Genomic DNA, 12,386 nt, shown 5'->3' with positions numbered 1-12,386 from the left:
GGCTTTTCAACTCCTTGGCGACAGAGCAGAGTTTCAAGGAAAACTTGGTAATTGGGGGATGCCTGGTTGGTTCCCACTTGGCTAACAAAGGCTCTGGGAGCTGTTCCCGGGGGATTTTCAACTCCTGGGCGACAGAGCACAGAATCCCAAGGAATACTTGGTAGTTGGAGGATGCCTGGGCTGCAAGGCCCTCAGAAACTTTAATTTAGCAGGTCAGAGTGGGGTCCACGAATGTGCATTTTAACAAATTTCCCAGGTGGTTCTAATGTTGTAGAAATGTGGAGAATCTATTTACATACTATATATAGTATTGTGAAATATGGCTTGGTGGCAGTCCTGGCCATTCTTGCGAGTGTGGATTAAATAGTAAGTTTCTCTCCAGAACCCTCTCTTTATGTAATTTTTCTAATGTCAATCTCTAAAGAATGAGGGTTCCCTTCAGCTTAGGGCTTCTGACTGGGTTTTTTCTTAGGATAATCAATCATTTCAGTTTGCCTTTTACTTTTCCAGTTTCAACATTGGAAATTCTATGTCCCAGCACGTCCCTCAGTCCTAGGCAATCTGGGATGATTGGTCACTCTAGTCTTCTACAAATGTGCCCATCTGGTTTCACCCTATTTTTATACAAAAGTGCCCACCTGCAAAGGGAGTCTTCAAGCTGGCTTTGTTGCCAGGTGGTTAGGGCAGTTAGATCCCACATGGCTGGCTATGGTTTGAGTCCCAGACCTGGCAGCTTGAGAAACACACCAGGCACATGTATATGTGAGCACAAAATCTGAAAAGAAGGAATGGAGGAAAAGGGATTAAGGCATGACTATGCCCCATGGGGGATGTCTTTTCACTTTGCCTCTCTCTCTGTCTTCCTGTGTCTCTCTGGTGAGTACACCCACACTCTAGCAAAAAAGAAAATAAAAGCGGGGGAGGGAACTGAAAGTCTCCCAAATCTCCCCATGACCAAGGTGCTCTCTAGCTGTACAACTTGTTTTCTCATCCACCTCATCATGTACTTGCTTTCCTTTTACTTTCTGGAAAAGTGTCATGCTAAAAGGACATGACAACAAGCCAGTAGGTTCCACACCATAACCAAAGTGCTGGAGATGGACATACCCTAGCCTCACCAAGGGCTAAACTTTGGCTTTAGAAACTAGAGCAGAAAGAAACTACCAACTGACAGATTCACAGGGTAATAGAAAAGAAGACAAAAAGCATCGCCATGGCAACCAGCCTCCAAAGGCCCCTAGCACCTGCTCCTTTCTACACAAGATTTCCCCAAAGAGGGAAATTTCTTACTTCCTTGTTTTTCTTTTCAATAAAGATGTTAATTTTATTTCCCCTCATTTGTGCTTAATGTTCCAGTAGCAATTTAGCTTCCTCCCGGCTCTCCTAGCCCCTCCCTGTCTCTCCCCAACCTTTTCTTCCCCTGTCTCCCTATCCTTCCTTTCTCTTATGTCTATCTCTTTTGTGTGTGTTTTTTTTTTAAAAAAAAACAAAACCTGTCCCCAAAATTTCCTGTGCTCCCTCCCCTTGAGCAGTATTTCTAACCTTCTCTCTTTTCCCAGAGCTAGCTCTCATCTAGGGTGTTTGACCAGCTGCAGTTTGAATGGCTTCGTAAGCCTTGTTCTTTGCTCCAAGTCAGCTTCCTATCATGCTTCCTCTAAAGTCCACATCTATTCTGCTATTCCCCTGCCCTGACCTGGGGGACATGGTGCAGTAAAAACAATCCAGCCCACAGAGTAGATGAAGGAAAAGAAGGCCTTGGGGTTGAAAGTAATAATAGCTATGTTTACTGAGTGCTATATGCGGCCCTCCTCTAGAGTTTTATGTCTATTATCACATTTAATAACCGTGATGGCATGGGTATTATCTATTGTATCACTGAACAGATGGGAAAATAGAGACTTAGACTAGTTAAGATACTTGTAGAAGGCCATATAGCTCTTAAGTGTTAGAGTAAGAATTTAAACGCAGGCAACCTAGCACCACAGCCTGCATGTTTCATAGCTACTGATCAGAAGATGTTTCAGGAGGAAGCTCCTGTCCTGACTTATCGGATGGAAATGGGGTCTAGGCAAACCTTTAATCAGTATTACAGAATTATTTGAAGGATTTCTGATCAATACAAAGGTCCTTGACAGAAAAAAATACATGTCTTTCTATTTAAGTCCACAGAGTATTGGAGCAGAAAGGGAAATGAGAAATGAAAGAAATCAAGTTTTTGCTGTGAGCCTGTTCTCTTTTCAGTTAGTTCATTAATTCACTCATTCTTTCATTCATCCAACACTAATTTAACAAGCATTTCCCATGAGTTAGGTTCTGGTAAGCCCTCCCATTGGCAACTGTGTTGTTGTAGAGACGGTTAGAACCCTATTTATGAGACTTGTGTCTCCTCTTGCCATCTCTGAGCTTGTTTCTAGACATAATGATATTTACGAGTTGACAAAAGTCATGGCTATGGAATTACCTAACATGATGCCTGACACAGAGGGATGAACTTTATAGAGGCAAAAACATTTCTACATGGGAAAGTTCTGCCTGACACAATAGGAGGAGGTGCTGAATTTTCCCAAGGTAGGATGTATCTTTGAGTTCTGGGCCTCCTACCAACTCTCTCAGGGTGGGCTCTATCAATGCAGGAGAAGTAGCATGTATCTACTTGTTTCTTGGAGTAGGCAGCTTCCTCTTTCCAGATTTCTTACTTTTTATAGTTAAAGAGAAGACACTGAGGCTGGTAGGTGGCATGGTGGTTAAGGGTGCTGGACTCCCACATGGCCAACTGTAGTTCGAGTCCTGGACCTGGTGGCTTGCTTTCTCACTTTCCCTCTCTCTATCTCTCTCTCTCACTCTGTCCCTCTCTGGTCAAATTAAATAAATAAATTAAATTAGATAAAATAAGTCTTAGAAAGAAAAAAGAAGAGATGCAATCCTTTGCAAAGCATAGTGTTTGGTTCCAAAACCAAGCTTCTAGTCTGAGAAGGTCCCTGGATAAAGAAAGACCTGCTGAGGGCAAGCCCCATGGCCATGCGGTTGGGGGGAGCCAGATCCCACATGGCCAACCTTGGTTCAAATCCCAGCCCTGGTGACTTTAGGAATATGTTAGGTGTGTGTGTGTGTGTGTGTGTGTGTGTGTGTGTGTGTGTACACGTGCACGTGTGTGTATGTGCGTGTGTGTGTACACATGCACATATGTGTGTGTGTTTACGCATGTCCAAGGTCCTGACAGGGTACAGAAATGGAGGAGAAAGGATTTAGGTGTGGTCATACCCTTTGTGGGGGGTGCTTTTTTCTCTCTTTCTCTATCTGTTTCTCTCTGGTGAGCACACATGCCCTCTGGCAATTAAAAAAGAGGCAACAATGCTGCTAAGGCAACACTATTATCATCGTTATTATACTTGGACAGTATATGCCCAGGGTTACCAGGGAAGGTGGTATCACAGAACAGAGATTAAAGAAATGGTCTGAATAGGCAAAAAGGGTGCCAAAAAATTCTAAGGAAATTCCACCAGTTTTGCTTTTCTCTCTCACTCTCTCCTCTCATATCTTCTCTGCTTTCTCTCCACAGCTTTGTTTTTATGGAGGAGAATGAATTACTGAGTAAACAGTGGAGGAAGCAGCTTGTGTGTGCATAATTTAGCTGACTTGTGGCTTAATATAAAGAGATTCCCTTGGCCCTACTGCAGAACCTTTACTGGAAAGTAGCAATTCAGGAAGGCCTGATTGCCTGAGCCTGTGCTATCAGGAAGAGCTCATGGCTACAAAGAGCAATGCAGAGCGAGCGTAGGTGTGCATATGCATGTCTTGTGGAGAGAGACATCGGGAAAATGTCAAAGAGCATGAAGCAGTGGACCAGTTAGAGCTTTGGGTGGTAGGCAGGGCAATTAAAAAAGAGGCAACAATGCTGCTAAGGCAACACTATTATCATCGTTATTATACTTGGACAGTATATGCCCAGGGTTACCAGGGAAGGTGGTATCACAGAACAGAGATTAAAGAAATGGTCTGAATAGGCAAAAAGGGTGCCAAAAAATTCTAAGGAAATTCCACCAGTTTTGCTTTTCTCTCTCACTCTCTCCTCTCATATCTTCTCTGCTTTCTCTCCACAGCTTTGTTTTTATGGAGGAGAATGAATTACTGAGTAAACAGTGGAGGAAGCAGCTTGTGTGTGCATAATTTAGCTGACTTGTGGCTTAATATAAAGAGATTCCCTTGGCCCTACTGCAGAACCTTTACTGGAAAGTAGCAATTCAGGAAGGCCTGATTGCCTGAGCCTGTGCTATCAGGAAGAGCTCATGGCTACAAAGAGCAATGCAGAGCGAGCGTAGGTGTGCATATGCATGTCTTGTGGAGAGAGACATCGGGAAAATGTCAAAGAGCATGAAGCAGTGGACCAGTTAGAGCTTTGGGTGGTAGGCAGTCAAGTGACCTGGAGCAGCTAGCTCAGGAGCCATAGTTTCTGAGATATAACTAATCCTAACTCTGCACCAAGTTGCTGGATCAACTTGAGCCTGTCATTTTATGCTATGGTCTTCAAAAAGAAGGGCTTGGAGTTGATCTTTAATTTCTAGCCATTTCTGACATTCTATGACTTGGTAGTTTTATATGAGATTTTAAGGAGTATGGGGAATCCTCACCTTTATCCATCCTTTGCCCTATGCAAACCCTTATTATTGAATTTCAGTTTTTCTCCTCATCCTTACCAAATCAGTATGTTTCAGGCAGTAAATGGAAGCCACAAGGCACTTTTAAATCACTTAGAGGACAGTCAAGGCTGCTTCCATCTCTGCTCTTGATAAAGCTGTGCTAAGCTACGGAGCAGCTGTAGAAGTTGAAGAGGATTGATGGCAGGGAGCAAGAAGCAGTAGAGCAAGAATTAAAACCTTTAGGGTAAAAAAGTCCTCTGTGTTCATTTCATTCATGATTCATCTAGTGACTAAAAGGATCTCCTCACTAGGATGGAGACAACATGGCCACTAGCCACAGCAAAGTTTGATTTGGAAGGAAGTATTGCTGGTGACACTCTGCTGTCCCTTATTATTTGAAGGATACAGTTTGTTCTTACTTGACAAGAGCAGCCAGTTGGGGATAAGCTAACCTGGCTATGTCTCTCAACTTCGTGGCAAACTTGTTAGACCTTTGGGGAAAGGACTATTCTGTGACCAAGCCCTGGGGAATGCAGGCTGGAGAAAGTACCATTTATTTCCACAAAAACTTCCAGGGTAGCCTTTGATTCCCAAAAAAGCAGGACATTTGTCTTTTCTCCAGTCTCTACTCACCTACTGAGACCAGGGGGAGCTGTATGGCAGAATCAAGTCCCATAACAAATCAGTCATTCTGTACTTCCTATTGTCTCACTCTTCAAACGAAGGGGCCAAACTTGACCTTCGCTGCGGATCAGAAAACTTCAGTTCATCTCTGAAAGATGACACTCTGCATGTGCTGGTGAGTGATGTAGAGACTGAATATGGAATTGGACATGAGACAGACTCCTAAATATTTCCTGGCCACTAACTACAAAAAGAAGCCTTGTATCATTTCTGCTCCAGTCTATCTCACTGGTTGACTTGATTTTAACCAACATGTAAATATGATATAGTTATGTTTGGGAAAGTGGAAGTGGGATGAGAATGGAGGTACAATATGTGAGGAAGAAAAGACAGGGATTTGCGGTGCTTTGGGTCTTCATTTTCCCATTTGTAAAATGGATCTTGGAAGGGCCAATAACAGATCAGATTCGAACCAGGAGTTAAAAACACCGAAAAGTTTACAATAATTTTTATGTATCCCACCAACTTGGAACAAAGATCTTCCCTACCTCTGACAATTCAGATGTACATGATTGCCAGAAACTGCTCTCTCATAGTAACTAGAACTACTTCCCATTCTCAACAGGGAAAAGAGAATCCTCTTGGGGTAAAGGGATAAGGAGGGCCTTTGGATCAGTAGAGTCTAGAGTGGACTTAGGGATAAGAAGGGCTCTTTAGGTTAGTAGAGTCTATGGTGGGTTTACTTCTACACCAGGAGTCAAACAATGCAGTTAACATGAGCTAAGACTCCCCAGTGCCTTCTTAGTACTGAATGCCAGTTTCTTCAGGATATGGTTTCTGGTCTGATATTTCTCTCTCTAGACTGACTTTCTCTGGGAATCTTCTGACTGCTCCTTGTTGCTACTTGATGTTGAATGGAATCTCAGCAAACTTTGTGCCAGAATCTGAGCTATCAAAAAGGGGCCACTTCAAATTTCTTCCCTCCAGAATGAGCTGAGCTCCCCTGCCCTCACATCCAGATTCCTCCTGGGTGCTTCTGTGAAGTGCTAAAATGTTGATCCTTAGTGAACCTCCTTTTTTCATTTTGTGTGAGAGAAATTTTTGCTATAGGGCGTGTGCACTCTCCAGAGAGACAGAGAGACAGAAAATGAGAAATCACCCCCTGGGGAAATGGCCACAACACAATACCTTCTCTTCCATTATCTTCTTGGTATTGGGGGCACACATGTACACACACCCGGTGTGAGTTTTAAGTCACCAGGTCTGGGATTTGAACCACAATCGACTGTGTGGAAGTCCAGTGTTGTAACCATTATGCAATCTGATAGTGCCGTCCTTAGTGAACCTTCTAAATTGTCCTCTTCTACTTCTTTCTACTGTTTTATAGACCTGGTTCTGTAGATGAAGACTAATTTGAACTCCCAAGTGCTTTTGCTTGAGGTGATGCAACTTAGCAGAGTGCCTGGCTCTGCGCCACCACTTGCCTGAAAATGTCAAGACCTCAGCATCCTATTTGTCTCCCCTGAAACTGGACCATAATTGAGGCTGGTTGTTCTGGTTTGCAGTTGTGAAATAGCACCTGCCTTTGACTCAGCAGTGGGCACACTGCTGTGGAAAGTAAGGGGATTATAGAACACGTGGGACTTAATGCATGGTAGAAAGGCAATGTGAAGGTTACAGAAAGAAACTGACAATGGGCAGGAAAGAGAAATCAGAATCCTCAAAGCGACACTCTCTTGGTGTCTGATGATGATGCTGACAGTGCAGAAGTGGGTGGCAGCAAAATCTGGTGTATGTGACCTGCTGAGTTTTAGAGTAGCCTGTTGTCTGATTAGAATCTCTGGTGACAATTTAGGAGTGCCTGTCATTGATTAGAATCTGCCCCTTTGGGCTCTATACAGTGTAACTTTGCAATATGAATGCACCCTGCACCCCGCTGCCTGTACCTAGAGGTTCCAATTATGCTGGGTAAGTGACTGTGGCTAGAAGGGCTTCATTAATGTGATTTATGTGAAAACCAAAGCCACAAATCAAAGAACAAGATCCATCTGCACTTAGAATGAAAAGGACGACTCATCATGCCCCAACTTCTTCAGCTCTTGGATAATAATTGCTAGCAGCAGGAGCATCATCTTCAGATTATAAAAGAGAGCTCTGTGTGTGTGTATCTCTGCATGCACACACATGTGTATACTCAGTGAATACTATAGGAGTATGAGGTGAAGCTAGTTCATGATTTATAATGTTAAATTTATGAATCTTGGCATATAAAATTTGCTAACTTAACTACATCTATATGATTGATGTCATTAATGCAAATTCAGCTTTCTGTGTAATTCTTATTGCAGCAGACATTGGATTTTTCATGATAAAACCAGGATAAAAAAGACAGGAGAGCCAACAGAAAGGCAGACTGAAAGAAAAGACAGAAGGGAAAGAAGGAGGGAAGGAGGGAAGAAGAAAGAAAAGAAAGAAGGGGGAGGAAGGAGAGAAAGAAAGAGGAAAAGATGGAGGGAGGAAAAAAAGAGAGGGAGGGAGGGAGGGAGGGAGAAAGGAAAAAAGAGAGAAAGAAGAAGGAATGGAAGAAGAGATGAAGGAAAGAGGGAGGAAAAGAGATGGGGAGAGAGGAAGAGAGGGAGGACAGAAGGACCTTAAGTAACTGAAGACCTCACAGAGAAACACCACCACTAAGAATGCTGTTAATCCCACCTAACTCTGAGTGAGGAAAGTGCTCCTTAGCAGTTTCAGACAAATATGTATGCATCACCACAGATAGTCATGGAACTCAGGTATGTGTGTTCTGTAGAATTGGATTGTTGGAAGATAAGCTTCTCTGGAGGTTGTCTAGAAGGTGATGACCTATGTGATGTGACTAGCAGACAGATTCTGGGATGGATGGAAATGAAGTTTATTAGTGCCGGCTACAAAGTAGTGTATTTTCTAAGCCATCTAATAAAGGCCTACTTCAAATGCCATGAGAAGCACTCAAGGCCTGGGACACTGCCGATGACCCATGCAAATGCCTTCTTTGGTTACATTATTGACTCACTAAAATGTAAGCTCTATGAAGACATAGACTTTGTCTGCTTTGTTCACTATATATTTCCAGAACCTAGAATATCTGGCATATGATTTTCACTCAGGAAATACTGGTTTGTCGGAAAAGTCATGATGCATTTTTGCATAGAAAACCACACAAGAAATGCATCGTGACTTTTCTGACAACTCAATACGTTTTGAATATATACATGAGTTCATGGAATGGGATCCATTCCATATAGTAAACATATATTCATTTTTCCAAATTCTGTTGCTTTCAAGTTATGTAAGGGCTTCATGCCTTACACAGCATGAATTATCGCAATCCCCAAATGAGTGAAATAAGATATTCATGAGCATGATCACAAGCAAAAGCCAATTTACCTTTGAGAAGAGCAGTGACACGGTCCTATCATCCTGGAACAAGAATGTTGCAGAGTTACGAGAGCCAAGAGACAAAGGGAGTCGATGCAAACTCTGTGGAAACTTTAATGAAACTCTTCTGCATGGCTAGCGAATTGCTCTCAAGTGACTGATGGGATGAGTAATGATCCTGAGGGTCTAGCAGGGCAGAAATGATGCATACCTGGGTACTAGTCAGAAATGATGCATATCTGGGTACTAGTCAATACACCTTCCCTAATGGGAGACTCACCACTCTGTTATCTCCTGGACACTGAAGCAGAGCAAGGGCCATTGCTCACTGGTGCTCTCCTGGTTCTGACACCTGGTTTGTCTTTGGGGACAGAGAGGAAGTCAGATAATCTCCCTGTGCATCTCCCCTTCATTCAGATACCCCAGGTTTTGTCTGTGAAGCCCATTCCTGAAATATTCCATACAAAGAAGGAAGCCGCATCTTTGAAGCATCAAACTTGAATCAGTCACTCTCTAAAGTCAGGAGAACACTGAAGCACTGTCAAGCACATCTTCCATTTTGTTCTCTTTCCTTATTCTGACTGAATCAAGAACTGTGGAACTCTCACCACCACCACTGCCCTCCCATCACCCCACACACACACCCACCCACACACTCCCACACACTTGGTGCTATCTCCTTAAGTCTGGAGGGTGAGAGAATTCTCTACCTCTGCCACCTATGCTCCTGAACATCAGGAGTTGAGCCCCCTCTTTCAAGTAAATTGTCACATCCTCAGAAGTTGAAAATGACCCTGAAAACAAAAAATTCACATGCAGCAAAAAGATGCAGCTTCGCTCCTTAGAGATCCAACTGAAACACCCTGGTCATCGTCAGCAGATTTTTTTAAAAGGCGGCTGTCTTTTATTTCAACCCTTCTGCAACTTCTTACCCCAGTGATTCTGAAAAGTAGCTAAGGCTCTGGGAGTTTCCTCAGGAAAAATTGAGGACACAGCCTGCCTTTCAGGGTACCTCTCTACCACTTTCTACTGCAATAAGCGAGATAAGCAATACAGGGGCAATACCACCTGGGTAATTGGACTTGGATCAAAAACAATAAGTCAAATGATTCTCCAATTTTGCCCCCTACTAATGGAAGTTACTGGAAGTAACTCAAAGCCCTTGGAGTTACTGAATTTACTAAACAATACCCATGCCAACACAGACATGCTGCTCCTTACACTGAGGTATCAAGAAGCCTGCTTGTTAGGAGGGCACAATTGCAATTTTCCCTGCATGGGCTGAAATGTGACAGTCTCTTTACTGGAATGAAACATTTATGAAAATGTGCTTAATCCATTTTCAGCAGCTTAGTGGTTTTTCCCATGACAAAACATTATTTTTTATACCAAAAAACATGTTGCCTCTTGTAGCTTCTACACAATCTCAGCACCGCACTAAAGCCAGTTCTCCAGCCAGCATGGTTCTACTGCAATAAGCGAGATAAGCAATACAGGGGCAATACCACCTGGGTAATTGGACTTGGATCAAAAACAATAAGTCAAATGATTCTCCAATTTTGCCCCCTACTAATGGAAGTTACTGGAAGTAACTCAAAGCCCTTGGAGTTACTGAATTTACTAAACAATACCCATGCCAACACAGACATGCTGCTCCTTACACTGAGGTATCAAGAAGCCTGCTTGTTAGGAGGGCACAATTGCAATTTTCCCTGCATGGGCTGAAATGTGACAGTCTCTTTACTGGAATGAAACATTTATGAAAATGTGCTTAATCCATTTTCAGCAGCTTAGTGGTTTTTCCCATGACAAAACATTATTTTTTATACCAAAAAACATGTTGCCTCTTGTAGCTTCTACACAATCTCAGCACCGCACTAAAGCCAGTTCTCCAGCCAGCATGGTAGCCAATTAAAAAAACAAGAAAAGGCTATGATTCATCTTGGAATATGAAAATTCAGATACATCAGAGTTTGGTAATAGAAAACGGGTTGTGGAGTAAGGCTAGACACAACTTTGTACACTTCCCACCCCCAGAAGATAATAAGGTCACATTGGAGAGTATGGCTTCCTGTTGGCAAAAGGAACTTTGAACATGAATCTCTCCTACTGCTTATCTACTCCTGGCAGTGGCTTACCCAGTTCTTTACTCCCTTTCCTCCCTTTTTGCCCAAAAAATCTGCTTTCAGCAATCTAAGAAAGCTATAGTTCTTCATCATGCCAGCCAGACATTTGGTCATTGCTGTAGCCTCTCACAAGGCCTCTTTCCTTCCACAGAGCTGCCCCTGTTATGCTCTCGGTGCTCAGGGATTCTATGGAGGCACCATGGGGGCACATGGGAGGTGAGGCCTGAGACAGTGAACCAGTTCCCAGGGGCCTATGCCTTCAATTAGTCAAGAATTCCAGATGACTGAGTGTGAGGCCAATGGCCTATGAGGCAAGAAATAAAAACTCCTTCATTTTGTCTTATTACCATGATCTCATGCTGGCCCTCTGTGTGTGTGTCAAACTTATCATTCTTGTTTGACAGACAGAAGTGAAGGAGCATCGAGCTTGAGAAAGCCTCTATGGGTGTCCAGGATGCATCTTTGAACAAATGTTCACTAATTGCCTTCAGTGTGCCAGGGGGTTGCTGCATGGTATGTTGCTGCTTTCAGGGAGCTCATGATAGATGAGGAGTCTTCACAAAGTTCATGCAAAATGTGTATTATGAAAAAACTATCTATAGATTTGAAAAGGTTTTGCACCAAAATAAATTCATACTTTAATTCTATTTTCCCATGGACTTTCTGAAATCCCTTCACAGTAGAGGAGATAGACCAGCAGCCAAAAACTGTGGCAAGGTATGACCATGCTATGAAGTGGGAAGGTGAGGGTCTTGAGGGAGGGCACACTGAAGGGCCTCCTAACCCAGATCTGGGGTTGGGGGGATGGGGCTGAAGGCTGTTCAAGAAGTCTTCCTTGACAGAATGACAACAAAATTCAGTCCAGGCCCAGCCATGGTAGGGTAAATGGTAGGGTGCAACTGCACAATGCTGGAGCCATTTGGGAAGGCCTCATGTTAAGATATTGGGCCAACCTGAGCATGCCTGCAGACGAGACCTTGATCCTGGCTTGCAGAAAGGCTGGGGAAGGGTCAGGAGGTGGGGTGGGGTCGTTGCATGAGACCCTGTCTCTCTCTCTCACTTGCTCTCTCTCAATAAATAAATAAACTTTGAAAAAAAAAAAACAAGCAAACAAAAAGACCTCAGTCCAAAAGGCTAAGAATGGAGAGCAGAGTGCTTTGGGTAAAGGGAACATGTGAAAATACTGGGAAGCTGGAGAGACTGAATAGGCAACTCTAGACACATCAGTGAGACAGCAGAGTGACAAGACCACCCAGGGTCAGGGGAAGTAACATGGTCAGGTTTGTCAGAGGGAATGAGTCACACAGAGAAGACAAGTCCCCCTCACCCTCAGCTCCCCAGCTTGGAACTCTGCCCTGAGAGTTCTGTAAGGCTCTTCTTCTGCCCGTGGAGTGAGGATTGTATGCTTAAGGGAAATGAGGATAAAGGGTGAGCAGGTGAAAAGGTGACTAAAGACACTTCTAGAAAAATGAGTATTTTGCATTTACTGATCAAATAGGCATCATTTGAGGCTCGTAATGTTCCCAGTCCCAATTCCAAAAGCCCAGCTCACTCATCAGTCTTGTAGTGTATATTCTTTAAACTT

Source organism: Tupaia chinensis, unplaced genomic scaffold, assembly GCF_000334495.1.
Source record: "Tupaia chinensis unplaced genomic scaffold, TupChi_1.0 Scaffold142619_1, whole genome shotgun sequence".
NCBI lineage: Eukaryota > Metazoa > Chordata > Mammalia > Scandentia > Tupaiidae > Tupaia > Tupaia belangeri.
The sequence above is the reverse complement of the archived record's forward strand: the minus strand, read 5'-3'. Positions refer to the sequence as shown.